Genomic DNA, 18,404 nt, shown 5'->3' with positions numbered 1-18,404 from the left:
ATGGTGTAAAGAAAGCCTACAGAAAAGTAATGTCAATGCAGAAGGTTCTGGATAGACGTTCACGGATATTGTGTGAGAGGCTGGTACCCTAAAGCTTTCTAAGCAATTGCACAGTAACAAGATGAAATTGTGAAAACGACACAAAATACTTAATTTAAGGGCACGGACCACTTCAGTAACTTCTTATGCCTCCATAGGGGCAGGTTTGGGGAGCGAGGACAGGGTAGGGAAAGAATATGCCATATCCCCAGTTGGCACTTGTAACATATTTTTAAGACTGTGTGCCAAATCGTTTTGGAAATGTAATAATAAGGGGCAACCATAGTCTTAATTTCTTAAACAATTATAATTGACATATCATCTCAGCATGTTTTTATGATATATGGCTATATTATCCAAAAAAATACTGTTTTTTGGCAAGGGACAATCAGTGTTTAAAGTGGATTTACTTGTTTTCTGATTAGTTGAGCTGCCAGTTCATACTTCCGGTATAAAGTTTAACTTCTGCATCACATTGTTCAACATCATGTGACCTTTACATTGTTTTAGGGTTGGTACAAAGCAAGCTATGTTTTGACAGCAACTAGTTTGAACAGAGACTTTATCTGTCTTGGGCTTTCATACATATCTGTGCCTCTACTAGGTGTGTGGTTTGTCTGGTTAGTGATTTGTCTAGTCACAAACATTTATTTCATGAGACCCATTGTCTTGCAAGGCAAAATAAAGCAGCACGTTTTAGTGGACAAAAGTAAAATAACTCTGATTTTATGTAATAAATTAACACACCAAACAAAGTGAAAGTCTCCTCGATCTGAGATGAGTGAAAATATCTACTCAAAAAATAGGTAACCGAATGGTATAGCCGAACACTCAACCAAATGCGAACGGGAGGGAGGGACAGAAGCACTTATGTGTTAAGAGGAGAAGCCTCACACACCCTAAGGTGACATGCTTCATCATTGGGTTCCCTCTTACACACTGGGACCGCAAGGTACCCAGTGTTGGCTGCAACTCCCCCATAGGAGAGGAGCGCAAGGTGTTTTGTGTCATCCAATGTAGGGTAGAGTGAGGGGCAGAGTGCAAACAAATATGAAGATGATTGTGAGTTAAAACTATCTCCTGGTGGGCAAGATTAATCTTTATTAGTGCCCCATTGGATAGATTAAAATAAGCTCAGTGAGAATAGGGTTATGGATATTTCCTATTAGGATTAGGTCGTCATGTTTCTCTCTTCGCAGACCGGAAAGGTTCTTGGCATTCTTCAGGACCATTAACTATGTCACTCGGCTTTGGTTGTGCAAAAATATTAATATTGAAATATTATATATAGGTTACCATACTTTTACTGGTATTGGGATTATCAGTAGTACCAGCTGGTTGTCAGGTCCACATGCAATTTGTGACTACTAGTCAACATCCACCTTCATACGTCTTTTCGTAGCAGTTATCAGGACTCTTTCGTCCTGTCTCCCACTGCGTAAATGAAAGGCTAGAGGGGGAGAGCAGGTTACTGGCATCTCAGTTTTAACATGGTCCGGCGGAAGTGATTGCATGAACAATTTCCAGTCACGAGGGTGAAAATATATAATTACTGTATGTTGGCTGCATACTTACATTTTTCTGTATTACATTTTGATATGGGTTGTGAAATTTTATAAGGAGAACAATAAATGATAGTGAGTGCAATTATTACTCAAGATACACTTTTATTATGAGTTCTGGATTCTGGAAAATCAGATAACACTCAGTAAGCAAAAAAATGTTTTAATTGACCATAAAAAAAACAATGTGTGCTACTTTTGTATTTTTAGGTAAGATAATTTTGCACTTAGACTTGTTTTTTTTTGCTTTTGCATTTGGAAGTGTAGGCTTAAAAAAACCAAAGACTGCCTAAAGGTATTTAAAGTAACATGGCACTTCATGAAATTCCTTCTTTTGTACATCACCATATGCTTCAATTTTACAACACCATGTTCCCTCTACAGGATATCACCCAGTCCACCACATAAGACACACAGTGTACCCCTGAACTGTACTTCATCCAGTGCTCCGCTAATGCTCATCACTTGTGCTTTCCTGAAGCATATGACACCGTGACCTCTCGCTTTAGTTATGTATTTTTGTTGGTCCATGTAATTCGGCCACTGTACATTTCAGTTGGTATCTATTAACCTTGTGGAAATGATTGTAGGTGTGTGCATCTGTTTGCAGGCTCAGAGAAGCCAAACTGTTGTCCTTATAAATGTTTGTTTCAGCTTGTCGTCTAACGCAAAATCTTTTTCTCATGAAAACATAACCTATTACCCATCTTTCACCAACATACACTCTTCTTCCTGTGCAGCTTAAGCTATTTTTAAAACTAAAGATTTTTGTTTTCAGTTGGGCATTATTTTGCGATATAAACTGAATTGTTAGTTATATGTTTTTTTCCACAAGTCATTCGCTCTTTAAACCCAGTATGTGAATGCACATTTGCATCGGTTTAACACATGCATTGTTGTTCACCTGGCGTCATACCCACATAGATATGATTCATGCATATATGTACTTAAGAAAATAATGGAAGAGAATAGTGCAGAGGGGGACATTGAGGGGAAAAAGGGCAATGGAAAAAGAAAAGGAGGTAATAGCAAGGAAGAATAAAAAGAGGACTACAAGAGAATTTAGAGTTAAGGGGAGCTAGACAAGAAAACAGAAAAGATGAAGGGAGAAAAAGTGGGGCAAATCAGGAGAGAGAGAAAGCAGGAAATTTTAGAGGCTAAAGGAAATATGGGTACATGAGCAACAATAGATAATACCTATGGGATGAAGAAATGCAAATAAAGTAGGGAGAAAAATAAGTCAGTGAAGGGAATTAATGAGAGTGAGGGTGTGGAGAGGGAGAGATAATGAAGGGAGGAAGAAAATAGTGCAGGACACAGGAAGAGAAGAGTAAGGAAAAGAGGGTAAGAGACAATAGAGATGAGAAGATAGGACAGGAAGAGAGTCTAGTTCAGGGAGAGACAGAAGAGAGACGGAGAAATAACTCATCATCAAATCACTTCATTCAGCTTTTGCAAAAAAACATGAAAGTCAAATACACAATATATGTACATAGAAACTTGTATTTAAATACCTCTACCAGTTGACATCAAATACTGTATAAAAGAATAAAATAAACTATTATAATATATGTGTATGATATATGTTCAAAAAGGAATACAAAAATAAATATATTAAACTATGTACAGGATAACGATCCTTCCAGAATCACAACGCTAATATACCTCCAACTGTTAGTCACAGATGGATCTGAGCCTAAAAGCAGATTTTGAAAAGTTAAGAACATAAAAAACAATATTGCCGGGTAGCATTTGTAAAACAAATAAGAGCTGGGCGCACCTGCCCAGACATAAACTTTTCAACACGCGGTGTTGGGGAGGCTCCTCCTGCTCCTCCTATCGGCAGCATTTCTGGGACTCTGAGTCCCTTGCTGCCAAACCGAAATCGCCTCCACCACACCAACAGCTTCCAAACAAAGTCCCACACCGACAGAGGTCACCAACGGTTTTCAGCACGCGGCGCGGGGGAGGCTTCTCCTCCTCCTACGGGCTGGAATTCTGGGACTTGAGTCCCTTGCTGCGAAGCCAAAGTCTCCTCCACCATACCAACAGGGTCCAAACAACGTCCCGCCAACTCAATTATAGACTTGAAGGTACAGATTGATGTTGAGGGTAGCAATAAAGGCGACATAGCATAAAGGTGGTGCATAGACAGCAGATTGTGAATAGAAAGTCAGACAGATGTAGGCAGGGAGCGAGAAAAAGCATTGGTCTTTAAGTTTGTACCAATGTTATTTATTTATTTATTTTATTTATTTGCGGGTTTATAACGCGCTTGAATCGACTCTTTACCAGAGTATCTCTGCGCCCAAAAACACCAGAAGCATAGTCAGACAGTCTATGGATAGTAATTTAGTTCTGAAACAAGAATGTTTTGAGCTTCTTTCTGAAGCTCAGGTGTTCCGAACATTGCCTCAGCTCAAGGGTTAGCTTATTCCATAGAGTCGGACCAACTACAGATAAGGCCTTACCACCCTGTCTGGTCTTTCTCACAGCTGGACCTCTCAAGAGAAGTTGGTTACTAGACCTAAGAGACCGAACCGGGTTATATGAAATGAATTTATCTCTCCAGTGCAATGGCCCTAGTCCATTTAAGCTCTTGTGTATTAAACAACAGGTCTTGAATTTTACCCTGTTACGGACTGAGAGCCAATGCAATTTCTCCAGGAGAGGTTTAGACGATGATCTAGGGGGGGCATTTAATACTAGCCTAGCCGCGGTGTTTTGAATCATCTGGAGTTTGGCTAGTACTCCATCGTTGGCCGATAACAGGAGGCCATTACAATAGTCAATGCGACTAAGTATCAGAGCTTGCACCAAGGTTTTTCTGGTATAATTCGGCAGCAGGGGGAAGACCTTTCGCAACATGCCAATGACATGGAAGCAAGAACCCACAGTGATGTCACAATGTTGCTTAAAAGAGAGTTCACGATCCAAGCGCACTCCTAGGATTTTCACAACAAATTTAGGGTCTGGGACCGGGCCAAGGTCTTGCGGCCACCAGTCCGGGGTCCATAGGATCTTTGCTTCCCCAAAGAGTACAACTTCCGTTTTGCCTACATTACATTGTAGGCAATTAGAAGTCATCCAATTTGCTACCGCCTTCATGCCTTTGGAAAAAGAAATTTTCACTTCGTCGGTTAGAGTTTTAAAAGGAAACAGGAGCTGGGTATCATCCGCGTATGATACGGGGAGGAAACCGAACTCTCTCAAGATTTTCGCTAGGGGAGCCACATAGATGTTAAAAAGAGTTGGGCTCAAACAAGAGCCCTGTGGCACCCCCTTAGTAATCTCAGTTTCCGCCGAACAAAATGTACCCATACTAACCTATTGGAACCGGTTAGATAGGAAACTTCTTAGCCAGGCCAGTGCTGTACTCACAAGACCGATCTTAGCATGCCGTTCGAGCAGAATATTATGAGATATAGTGTCGAACGCTGCCGACAGATCTAACAGTACCAGGACTACCGAATGACCCTTGTCCTGGTACATGTGTAGATCATCCGTTACTGACAATAGTGCCGACTCGGTACTATGCTTCGGCCTAAAGCCAAATTGCGAATGATCTAGACTGCCGGTCTGTTCGATATAGCTCGAAAGGTGCTCATTTACATGTCTTTCTGTGAGCTTTCCCATGAATGGAAGTAGGGATATCGGTCTGAGATTAGACAAATCCGTCCAAGGGACTGTAGTATTCTTCCTAATATGTCTCACCGATGCCTTTTTCCATGCCATGGGCACTCGGCCTTCAGTCAATGATAGATTTATTAGGCATTGAATCCCTGTGCCCAGTGTTTGAGCCACCACCGGCATCATTCTGGCTGGAATAGCGTCTGAAGGGCTGCCACTCTTGGTTTGATTCACCAAGCATTGCACCTCTTCCAAAGAGATGGGAGGGAATGCACTGAGAGTGGCTGAGCAAGTTTCTTCTTCGACTAAAGTAGATGATAAATCTGCCATAGAAGATCGGTTGGCACTCATGATGTTATCATAGATCTTATCACATTATTACACTTATCACATTATTACAGATGGAGGGTGTTTTAGTTTCAGTATTCTTAGAGCCAACAAAGCTCCTTATTGGCCACTTCGAAGTGAGGCTCTGGCAGAGCTGGTCTACCAGGCTGTTGAGTATGGCGTGGATTGGTACTACTGCTAAGCCTCTCTACAGCCAGGACGAGAGAGGGAAGGTATCAGTGCTCCACTGATTGATTTATTTACTCTCTGACTACAAGAAGGGCTTAGGAGGCTATATTCCTTCGGAGACCTCTTCTCCTTTCAGCCAAATCAAAGAAAATAAAAGTGATGGCCATCTGCACAGCATGCTTTGTTGTAGCTGAGCTTTAGACCAGTCAGGAAACAACAAAAGTTGAATAACATGGTTGGAGGATGTCATTGCCTTAGCCTTTCTGCCAACATCTCACAGTCTGGTACCTTGCATTTGTGTTGCAGAAAACACCAAAAGAGTAGAAGAGTCCGAGACTGTTCAGGACTCCTGATAGGATTGCAGCCATTAAATATTCCTAAGGCAAACATGGGCAAAACAAATGCCACAGAGGAATTGCCAGGAATCTGAAGAGCGCTTTTTGGCGCTAGGTTGCAATTGGGACTCTTCCTGCTACCAGATTCCCAAACACCCTTAGAACAGATGTTGATTCATCCTCTTTCTGTGAGACACATCCAGCTTGTCAGACTTTCTCACAGCCTTTCGATGCGGGTCTCACCCCCATGCCTCTGTAGTTTCATCGTTTAAACTCACTAAGCCCCTTCACATCCTTTGATTATTCAGAGCAGCATCATCGTCATGCATGAGCGCTTCCATTGTCCCTGTTGTGCTGTTGCCAGCTCTCTCCTCCAAAGTTAGTTTCAGGCAGCCTCTCCTGTCAAGTTATTCAACTGTTCCCAAGGTGACTATTCCTGAACCTGCCAAGGGGGAGTTTGTGAGCAACACCCAAGCAGCTCAAATAAATCTCTGCTTTGCCACTGGTGTTGGACCCAAGGCTTCTCGTCAGGAAAGTTTATCACACTGACTGGAAGTTTTTGGCCCAACTTTATACTCAAGTTGCGGACAGTCCTCATGTATTGCAGCATTTCAGTTATGTGCCTTATTTTGGGCAGTTCTGCACTTTTTGTGCTTCCCTTGCCGACTGTTCTAGCTATGGTCTTTAGACAAGTGTAATCAGGAGGATAGATGGTAGCTGAGATTCTCGTCTTTGAAGCAACCTGAAACAAGAGCACAAAGGCATGTAAGACTGCCCCCTTTACAACGTGTTAACCTGTGGAAGTTAGCCACTCCCAGAGAATACTGAGCCAGGAAGGCAGAGGAAACTCCCTAGCTTAACAGCAGCCCTTTGTCTCATTTCCTAATGTCAATAACACTCCACTGTCTGACCCACTTAGCAAAATCCCTGGAATGTTGAGTGGAAGAGCACTACACTATACATCTGCTTTCTTGACCCTTCTTTCAAGCCTCAATCTTCGGTACCACTAGAGAATGGCATACGCAGTGGGACCCATGTTGTAACTGTAGCCACGTGTACTGTTTTGCTGTCTACACATCTTTCACATTCAATCAATGCACACATGCAACACGTATACATACACACATGTATGTATACACAACCATACACCTCATAGATGGTGAATAGCGCGATCATAGGAAATTGGCAAAACAGTTTGAAAAATACAGGAGAGATCAGTAAGCTGCTGTCCTAGGCAGGTAACCAGTAAAAAGGTCTTCTCTGCATTATATTTACTTCGCTGCCACTCTATAGCCAGCAGAGATGACAGTAGTTGCTCCCCTCGAAAGAGAAGTTGCCCATTTGAAAACAGAGCCCCGCTCTGGGTCTCTTTCCAGATCATAGAAAGTCCTCAGCATTCATGCATGATTGTTTTGTGTGTGCTAAGACAGGCCCAAAAAGCATTACAGCATGTTATGAGGACTTTGAGACAGAGGCATACGCTTTCCAGAGCCATGCAGGGGATATTTCTCTGTCCCACGAAGCTCCACGAAGTTGTGTAACTTGCTTTCTTCAGGTCAGGAGGACTTCTGGATGATGGCTAGTGGGATTAGTGGGATGTGTATGAGGCTGTATTTGTGTGTTGTGAGCATCATGTGTGAGATTGTGGTCTAGAGCTGGGTACTTTTGTGGGAAAGGGCAGTGTGGAGTGCTGGGCTCGACACACAATGAGACATTATTTTGCAGGTGCTTGCTCTAGTAACAATAGATCATTGATTCTGGCCTAACATGACCAAACAAGTGATGCTCTTATCTGTGTCTGGCCTCTGCTGGTGTCAGACCCTGTTGCGTAGGGACCAGGGGCTAGCAGGGCCTTAGCTGGGGGGTTGAAGTTGTTTGCCTCCAATGTCCTGGGGTCTAACCTACTATGGCTCTGCAAACTGGGCCATGTACAACCTCTTACGAATTTGGCTTACAGATGTGGTGATGTGAGCAGCCACATGGTTCTCAAGGAGGTATTGTGGGGTTGCTCAAAAACCATTCAAGCTGCTCAGTAACAACAATTTGGTGTCTCTGGATGATACTGGGGCAGTCCTGCACCTCGCACCTCTCCCCTCTTTCTCCCTACTTCCCACCGATCAAGATTTCTCTCCACCTACAGGATCCCAGCCCCCCCACCCCCCACAGTAGGTGTGCTCAGTCCTCGCAGTCACACGAAGTCTTACCATTCAACATTGACTTTCGGGTGTGCTCACAACCTCTCGCAAGAGAAGTTGCACACCAGATGGCAGCTCTTCCGATTTCCTTCTCCTTAGGCCTAGCCCTCACTTGTTAATGTGCTTGACATAGTCATGGACAGACCAATTGTGAATCTGCATTTGCAGCCCTACTCTGGCCGGGTATAACAGGCAGTTGCAGCCCCTACACAGGTTGGTTACTCCGACCAGTCTCGGCCATGCACAGGCTGATTGCAACACTGGACAGTGGCAGCCACGCACAAGCCAGTCACCATGCTGGGCAGTAGGGCCCACGATCAGAATGATCACAGCTCTTAACCGGCACGGCTACACACAGGCCAAATCTCCAGCTGGCTGTTATGGCTGCACACATGCAAAATCTGGCATGCACTCATATCTCCAGTGCCTCAGCAATTGCAGTCTCGGGTTTGCAGTTCCCACCCGAAACTAATGTGAAGAACCTACAGCACTGCTGACACTGTGGACCAGCAGACACTTCTCCTCGCTCCTCCTGGACAGACACACCAAAGATAGGCAGACTCCTTTCCTCTCTCAGTAGCAGGGAGGCCACTAGGTGCCCCATAACAGGCTCACAGCTCTTCCTGCAAGAGATCCAGGCTCAGGTGATATCCCCTCACTTCTGGGAAACAGGCTGTCAGGCAGACTCCAGCCCTTGTTGCACAGCAATCCTCTGAGTACACTGTTGAGCACTCCCTTCCTTAGCCGTAGAAGAATGAAACTGGAACGACTACTGGGATAGTGGGGTCCCACTGATATACACCAAGAACAGACAGGGATACCTGTTCACTGCCTGCAACTGTAGAAGTGTTTTGAGGTGGTTATCCTTTCAAGTGTCCTTTCCAGGCCGCTTTTCAGACACTCCCTCTATATAGAGTGATATTTCTCACAGCTGGGTATTCTACAACATGGAGCACCCACAGCAGAAACAACAGTCAAACTGAAGGATTAATCGGGAAAAGACAAAGGAGCAAGCCTCACCTAAAAGGTTCCACAGCTTGCACAAGAGTCTGCCGTCCCTCCCCTCTCTTCCTCAATCCACCAAATATCAGTTTTCATGACGCGTAATCCTCATCTTTTGTAGCAAAAGGTCTAATCAAATTATCGAATTTCTAAAGGATCCCTGTCTCCTCTCCCCGTACTTCAGTGTCTTCCTCCTTCTTCCGGCTTTTGGAATGTGAGCAAAAACTTAGTAGTCCACTGTCTGTCAATGAGGGCATGCTTGGTACTTCCCTCCAGGTCACAGGACAGGTCCTGGACTTTCTTAATGTCAAGGGACAGGCCTAGGCCTCTGGGCACTCCAGATTAGCATGACACCAGCCCAAAATAAAAAATCAGGATACCAGATACAGTCGGGCACTCCGGGCCGGGAACACGACTGTACACTATGCAGGTGAAAGTTCCTTCCTAGCTGCTAGGATGCAGTGATGACTTAACAGTAGTTAGGGAGTATGTTGGGAAATACAGTGATGTTACTTTCTGAAGAGGTGGATGCTGGGAAATGCAGTGATGTTGTTTCCTACAGAGGTGGATACTAGGAAATGAGGTCTGATTGTCTGCCATCTTCTTTTAAAATGGTTTGGCGGCAAAGTAATGTACTGTCCGGAAGAGGCGGATGTTTGAAAAAGCAGTGATGTCAATTTCTGTCGATGTAGAAGTTGAAGAGTGAGGTCTGCTTGTCTGGCTTTACCCTAAAGATAATTTTGAAGGCAAACCAGTGATGGCTGTTCCTGAATAGTTGGGTTCTGGGCAATTAAGAGATGTCACTACCTGTAGAAGTGAATGTCAGAGTTCCCTCTAGTTTCTGCGGGAGCCCCACGAACCGAAGCAAGGTCCTCACTCCCTCAAATCACCTATTGAGAATGGCGATTGTCATTCAACAGTGGTAACCCAGGGGAAGAAGGGAAACAAAACAAGGAAAATAGGGAAGAGATCCCTCGACGTGCTCAGGCTCCACAGGATTTCAAAGAATGGCTGAAAAGATAGGGTACAGGTTAACAGACATACTAATTTCAATATGACCTGTATTTAATACATCTTATGTGTATTACCTTAACGTTTCCCTTCTGTAACAAAGAAATGAGGAAATGAATGTTGAGAACGCTCAGTTGTCAAAACTGTGTAAATAAGAAACAATCTGTGAGTGCATCTGAAATCTTGCCTTTTGAATATAAATCAATGTGACTAAACAAATAACCCACTTACCAAAGTATACTTCAGGAAACTATTAGACTGGAAGAGGATATTCTGAGCCAGCCCAAAGGGCACTACTAAAAGCATTGCCTCTCCATTTGGCATGCTCATGTTCTTCCTAAAATAAAATGAAATAATAAAAATAACAGAACTTGCAGCGCCAAGGTGCCGTTACCGTTACCACGGTTTAGTGCAGCTTCTCAGGATGAGAAGGCAGAGGGAATGAAGCCTCCTAGCCGGCAGACGGAAGAAACACCCAACCGTCCGGCCAACCAGCGGTACGAGAGGAACAATCTAGCTCGTTGACGGAATGCCGAATGAGAAGTCCGGCCCGCCAGCCAGTGTGGGGAATCAGGAAGAAGGCGGGGACACTGGACAGTCCAAACAGCTATGTACGATCCACATGAAAACAAAGTCCCATAAGTAGTAATGTCCAGACCGCTCGAAGACCGGGCAAAATCCAGGGACCTTGTGGTAACGGGAATCAGGAGAAGACTGGAGAAATCCTTGAATCCACTCCAAAAAACTAGAACACGAACAAACCCGCAGCAGGAGAAACGTCCCGACGAAGGGAGTGCAGGGACCACGGCGGAATCGGAATTGAGGGAAAATCGAAGATACCAAAACACTAGAACGCAAAGCGCGGTGTATTAGGAGAGTCAGGCTTTATGCTTGCCTGGCTTCCCCGCGCATGCGCATTCTTGAGCCGCCATCTTGGGGATCCGAAACCCGGCAATCGTGACAATGAATGCTGGAAAATTATGTCCGCTTGTGCAGCTTTCTGTCATGTCTATTTATAAATTTAGATTGTTTTGGTGGTGTGGATACTGCAAAATACAGTGATACCAGTTGCTGTAAAAGAAGATGCTGGGAAAGGAATCAGAACTGACATAGACTCCCTAAGGTCCAACTTCATCTTATTAGGCCCAATTCCAACTTTGTTCGTGGAGACCTCCATCTTCCTTAACTTAAACAATGGAAGACACCATATTCCCCGATTTATGCAGAATCATTGTCATGCCTGCCTTTTAACGCAGATGTCACCAGCCCGTATCTTTCTAGAAACTGTGATATCGTCAAGTTCTTCGATTAATGATATACAATTTCTAATGTGACATTAGTTTGGATCAAATGTCTACTCCTAATCATGTCATGGTCAAATAAGAAAACATACAGACAGAGAAAAAAGTGTAGTCTGAAGTGACGTCCTCTGCCTTATTTGTTCATAAGGAAATGTCTGGGATGCATACACATAATCTATGTCAGAAATTCCTAAACTTACGTCAGAAGTTCCAATTTCTGATAAGTTTATCATCCGAGATTCTGCCAGGGACGGTCTCACTTGCTGCCAGCACACTTTGCAATGCTACATCTCGCCTGAAGCTGATAAAGCCAAGTCCTAGAGGAAGACCAACTGAATGTTACCGCAGTGGGTATTTGCCCTTTGCGGGGGTACACTATCATCTTGCCTCCGCTGATAAAGACAGCCTTTGCTTTGAAGAAGATATAAAGTGTGTTTCTTCTCTTGTAAGAAACTCTAGAATGCAAGTTGCTCTGACTTTCATGCTCTCGTAGTATAGTGCATGGAAGTAGGCGTTGGGTTCTAGCAATTTTAAGTGACATTTTAGCAATGCTGGACATTTTCATTTTGTTCTCGTTATTTAGACCGTGTCTTGTTGCTGGTTCTATAATATTCAGTGTAGTTGTGTAGATGTACTGAGACTGTTCTTATAATAACAAATAGTTTTAACATAAAAGGGTTCATTCTTCTTAGTACAGTGTGTGTGAAACTGTGATTAATGAAATAAGGGTGTTGTGGTTTCCATGGTACCCCTGATCCCTCTATGGGATTATTAGTAACCTAAAAGCAAAACTTCTATATCAATTACACATTGAATAGTGTTTTGCTGGGCTACAATAGCTTGTCTTCCACATTCATCTCTGGTGCTTTGAACCGAGTTCACCCCTGTCAGCTGTGGATGGGAAAGCACACCTTGTAGAGTTACACTAAAGTCATAAGTTGCACAACAGTTGGCACCCAATGTGGCCCTTGTATCATTTGGCTTTGCCTTAAGTAGTTTACACTTATCACACACATCTTAACCGTTATTGTGTCATTACAGAGACTTCCATAGTAATCATGGTTACCTTCTATTGGGAATATGGGAGCACCTATTTCCTTAGGTTTGTCTAGCTTGACTCATAAAAGGTTATTCATTATTCTGTGTTTTTTTTAATTCTTTGATTCCAATTAGAAATTAAATCCATTCATCATGGCAACACCTGTTTTTATAGGGACTAATTTCAGGGAAGCAGTTACTCAACACATCAAAGCTTAAGGAGTCCCCAATGAGGAGAGGCAGTTAGTTTTGTAAAAGCAGCACATCCAGTGTATGCCTTTGACACTTTTTACTTCTCGTGGATTTTGAGCCTATTGATGCTGCCTTAGGGCAGTTTCATGATTATACGATAGTAGATCCGCCTAAAAACTATAGCGCTTACCAAGACTTGGACATTCCTTTAACTTTTCAGGAACACCAAAACTGGTTTGATCGTTAATTGTCGCACACGCACAGACATGTTAGTTTGGGGCCTCTGAGTAATGATGGGGCTATGTGGCTAATCTTGGCTGGTTATACTCTCATTCCTAGCCCTGAAACTCTTTCCCATGCGGAGGTAGTAGGGGTATTAAAGTACATACTTGCCTTAACCAAGAGACTTGTGCAGTTTGCACAACATACGTTGAGCTCCAGAACTGCTGTAGCAGCAAGGCCTGCCCGTCCAACAGAAATGCAAACTATTAGTCCACAGACTATTAACGTTATCATGGGAAAAGTGCCCATGAAGCATGGTAAAATGGCATTCTGGATTGCTCACAAGACCAACCAGTTAGAAGCAGTGTATCCCTACACTATCCCCAAGACAATCACAGAGTACTGAATATGTGGCTTCCTCTTGGGATGGTGCCTCCTGTTGAAGAGTGTAACTCCTGGTGGAACATCTTTGCATGCATTTATACCAGTAAGCATTGTACGCCTTCATTGGCGGTTCTCCCCTGGGGTATGTAAACAAGTTCAAAATGAGCACCGAGCTGCCCTGCTCTGGATTTAGGAATGTAGTTAATGGGACACTTCTCTACAGTTTCCTCTATCATTCCAAGCAACATTAAGGGAGAGGCTTCAGTTATGGCTATACTTCATAAGTTTAGACCTGCAGGTAAAGATACCCTTGGTACTTGTCCCACCAAGCCACACTTACAACCTAAAAATGACACTGAGGGTTCTGTTAAGGAGAAATTTGCAATGGAAGGGACAAAAAGATAAAAGACAGACTGGATCACCTGCTTCTCTGGAATCTGCCTGGGGTGGTTATTTCTTAAGAGACGCGAAACAATTAAAAAGACTGAATGGTATCAGTATTCTGGTAGCCGCTCTTCACATTCTTTTGTGGACACTGAAGGTAAAAGAACCAAAAGGAGGAGCCAATCGGAGTACAGTAAGAAAAGTGAAGGAGAACGCAAGGCTGATATCAGCGTAAAGAGGGAAGAGAAAGGGTTGGACTCTAAAACCCCAGTAAAAAAGAAGAAAGTGGATGGACTTTCTAAACAACATGCTGATCCAACTACAAGTCCTTTGTCTAGGCAGCGCCGCAGAAGTCACAGTAGTACATCAGACGCTTCGAAGGTTTCTTGATGCAAATCCAACTGATGACTTCATACAGATCGAGACTCCAAATCAACATTTCCATTCTCCTGATAAGGTTTACAACCTAAAAATATAAATTGAATGGGACTATTCAGGTAGTATCAAATCCCTCATCTGGACCCAACTATCTGATGATTATGACATCACCCTAGCAGAAAAAGATTGGCCTTCAGTCTTCATTAGGCAAGCACCCCAGGGAGAGGAAGCCATAAAGGGGTAGCCTTCTCCCCAATAGTATCTGAAGATATTGGGGAAAATTATGCCAATGAATGGGCTGCGAGACAAGCTCCAGCCTTGTATAGAAAACAAGCAGGGTGGGATGAACACTCTAGTCCACATTATTCTCATACAGAGTGAACCAAAATCACACTACCCTTTAAAACCAGAAGCAGAACGTGATATCAAAGTAATACTAGACCAATAGCAGTATCAAGGCATAATAGCACCTTTTCTCTCACCCTTGAGCACTCCTTTTTTCCTATCTCAAAACCAGATGGTTCCTATAGAACAGTCTTGAACGATAGACATTTGAATTGGCACTCCCAAACATATACAGTGCAAAATGAACACATCACAGGTTTAATGACGAACCGGGTGCGGAAAAAATCCCAAAACGACTCTGGATACTTCCAGTGGTTTTTTCATTTGAAGTATAGTGCCTGAAAGTGAATATCTAACCGCTTACAGTTTCGACGAGTTTAATTTTCATTCTGACCCTTGCCCATGGGCTATGAGAATAGTCCTAGCTTGTTTTCGGCATGAATCATGGATATCTTGCAAACTGATCCTGTGGTATTGTTGTATATTGATGATATCTACTTAACTGCGTAGACAGAATAGTAACTATGTTAATATCACATGGTTACAAGAATAATTTTAAAAAATCGAAGATCGCCTACCTGATGGTGACCTTCCTTGGATATGAATTATCCAGTGAGAGAAACGGTCTAGTTCCAGACTTCCTCTAGAGGTGTGCTACCTTGCAGCCTCCTGACACACAGAAAAAGTTGGAGTCCCTGTTGGGGTTTCTTAACTTTGGACATACTTATTTCCCTCACTACGCAGAGAGTGAAGCATCTGTATGATCTGGTTTCTCCCACAGATATGTTTGATACTAAATATTTACAAACTATGGACAATAAAACCAAACAAGTTAGCAGAATCATACCTAGTCACTATGGTTACATCTATGTGACCAAAATGAAAGACAGACCGTCTCCATCGCCTACAAGTCTCACTTGTATTCCCTATTACAAAATAAACAGCTTTGATGAAAGCTGTCTATTTTACAAGATATGCTTCCATTGGCCCATGTGAAGTAATTATAGAACGTTTCTTCTCATTATGTGGATGCCAGCGATAGTTGTGTTTCTACTGCTAGTCAACTGACATTTTGTTCCTACAAGAACAATTGCATCACCTGTGGTTCGTGAACTACAGCCCGACTCTTCATCCCACAAAACCTGAAGAGGGTTCTATGCTGCATACATTACAGCTTACCCTGTGCATGAGGGCATAGCCTGGGAAAAGGTTCCATATCGGATTGTGGGGCCCATTGAAACATTCCACTTTCCATATGTGATAAACGTTTCAGTGAATGATTTTATAATACCAAGTTTTCTTGCAAATGATGAAACATTGAGACTGTTGAAAGAATGATGTCTGATTTGAAGGCATATGCTAATTTGAATAGTGAAGATGCTTATTTAAATTTAGTAAATTACAAATAAATGTATTGTTATCATCACCCTGCACATTATTTCATACAGAGGGCTAGCTATCTTAGATAAATACACAAATATCCACAATGGAAACATTGAGAGGTTCCGCCACACGAGAGCTATTCTAATTTCTTAAAGAAATTCCCTTACGTTCAGAGTTTTGACAGGTCACACCCTTCAGCCTTTTATTTCACACAGAAACCAGAGCAGTTTCCCAAACATATAATCACTACCAACAAGGTGAGTTACTCCACTGAGTTTAAGCAAAACCTGGCTATTCAAGGATATGAGTATTGGAAATCAAATATTGATGAGAAAAGCATTTGGGAAACCAAATTCTGGCAGATTCAGTGCAAATATACCCTATTTCGAGCCTGTATAATGCCAAAAAAAGATCTTTCTAAACAAAACTATACAGTAGACTACTTGTTAGGGATTTGGAATAATGAAGGATTGAAAGAAACCTTCTATTTCAAAAGTCAATCTGACCATGTTTAATATTTGGCAATTTTCAATGAATAAGTCTGAATCAGATATAAATGATATGATACAGAATGAAACCCATAATTCAATACAATTCTCTAATGAAGGTTTGGCCTTATGGCCTTAGAATTATAAAGCAGTATGCATGCAGTGTTTTCTTTCCAACACTCCTGGACCCAAACGTAATCATCCTGATCCATGTTACATCACTTGTAGTGGTTACCATATACAGTGTAGGCAAGTTATGCCAATGATGGCTAGAACACTCTAGCCTCTCATCTGTGAAGGAATACTTCTCCTCCATTAATGAAAATATGGATTTTTCTGTCTTTCTTCTGGGGTCATGTCCTCAAAGAAATAAAAGATTCCTTGCCACAGGAATATATGTAATCTATAATGAATTAAATAAACATTCTGAAAAAAGAAGCTTCTGAAAGAATTAGGTAAATAGACCAGGAAAACATGCGATTATTTTTTAAAGTTATGGGCAGTGGAATGTACATGCTTGCTAAAAGAGTGTTCTCGCTAAATCCCATTTTGTTCCCAGCCTTAGACCTCATGAAAGGAGATCTGAAATTGTTACAACAGCGGCAGGCTCAGTTAAGAGCTATTATACAACTAAATTGAGTATTAAAAACACCTAGATCAGGCTTCGTGCCTTGGCAGCTCCTTAATGAAACAGTCTTATATTAACCATATAATTTGACACTTACTCAAAAAATAAGTGGCAAAGAAAGAATCCACAGACTCTCTATTAAATATAGCACACGTTGAAGGTGCACCATTAACAGTCAGTGACGTGTCACCTATTACCTAGTTAATACTTTGTATTTTTTCTTTGCCCAGAACCACCTTTCATTTTCATTAATGTCAAACATATCAATCTATTGGTTGGTATGAAACCATGCACAATTCACAACTGTTCCATTCATGGAAATTTCCTTCCACTCACATTTTTTTTAATGAAAAGGAGGATTACCCTGTGTATATCAGTACAGAAAATTGCAGACGTCCTTTTGGACACGTCTGTGTGACACCATATGTTTGCACGGAATGTGTAGCGCTTTCATTCTTTAAAAAGTTGTTTTTATTATGTATTTTGAAAATATTTACATCTCTTCTACGGTACATAACACTGGCTTGTTACATGACCGATAGAGCTGCAGTAATACACAGACACTATACATTTTGTAACAAAGGGGAACATGGGTAGTGCAGGCAAGTGCATGCACGGAGAGAAGGTAGGTTGGGGAGGGGCAACATGAGCACATACAGCAGGCGCACAAAGGCGTCCAATCCCTCACAACTGGACATCTGTCGTTGCTGGAGGAGAAAAAACCATACAGTTGGAGCACCGATATTGCAGGTAAGTGGCAGAACCAGAGGATAGGAGAGGAAAGAAATGTTGGGAGGGTGGGGGAGAGGGTGAGGAGACGATGGCTCGGGTCTACAGCAGCAATCGGGCAGGCATTGCAGCAGGTGGGCATCTGTGGTAAATAGGGCAGGGGCACTCGCCTGTGATAGGATAGTATCCACCTCAGATTTAAGAGTTTCAAGCACTTGTCCTACTGGTGCGAGATTGGATACTTCCAAAGTTCCTGCAGTTATTCCGATTGCAAGTCAGTGGCTTCCGCCGTCGCCCATACCTCCACTGATTGAGTCAAGGCAAGTGATCGACGGTGAGCTCTCGACTTCCAGGCACTCATAATGCTCCACTTAGCCAAGAGAAGTGCCAGGTCGAGGAACCTGCCAACTGCCTTATTTTTCTTAGTGGACTGAAACAGTCCGAGGGCGCACACGCCCCAGGTGCTGGCGAGGGGACACCAGTGCTGCTTGAAAGGTGGACAGCAACAGATGACCAGTAGTTGGCTAGTTTCGGACAGGGCCAAAATATATAGACAAAGTCTCTGTCCTCATGTAAATAGGAGGGACAGTTGGCATCCGTACGGTGATAGATCCGATTGATCTTTACTGGAGTTAGATATGC

The 18,404-nt window shown here is 42.8% G+C and overlaps 1 protein-coding gene across 1 annotated transcript in view; it reads left to right on the top strand.

The window, feature by feature from the left end:
* Positions 1-18,404, top strand: part of FOCAD (focadhesin) — a 1,219,893-nt gene that overhangs the window by 297,228 nt on the left and 904,261 nt on the right. The window lies entirely within an intron of this gene.

Source organism: Lissotriton vulgaris, chromosome 3_1 (assembly GCF_964263255.1).
Source record: "Lissotriton vulgaris chromosome 3_1, aLisVul1.2, whole genome shotgun sequence".
Taxonomy (NCBI): Eukaryota; Metazoa; Chordata; class Amphibia; order Caudata; family Salamandridae; genus Lissotriton; species Lissotriton vulgaris.
The sequence above is the reverse complement of the archived record's forward strand: the minus strand, read 5'-3'. Positions and strand labels throughout refer to the sequence as shown.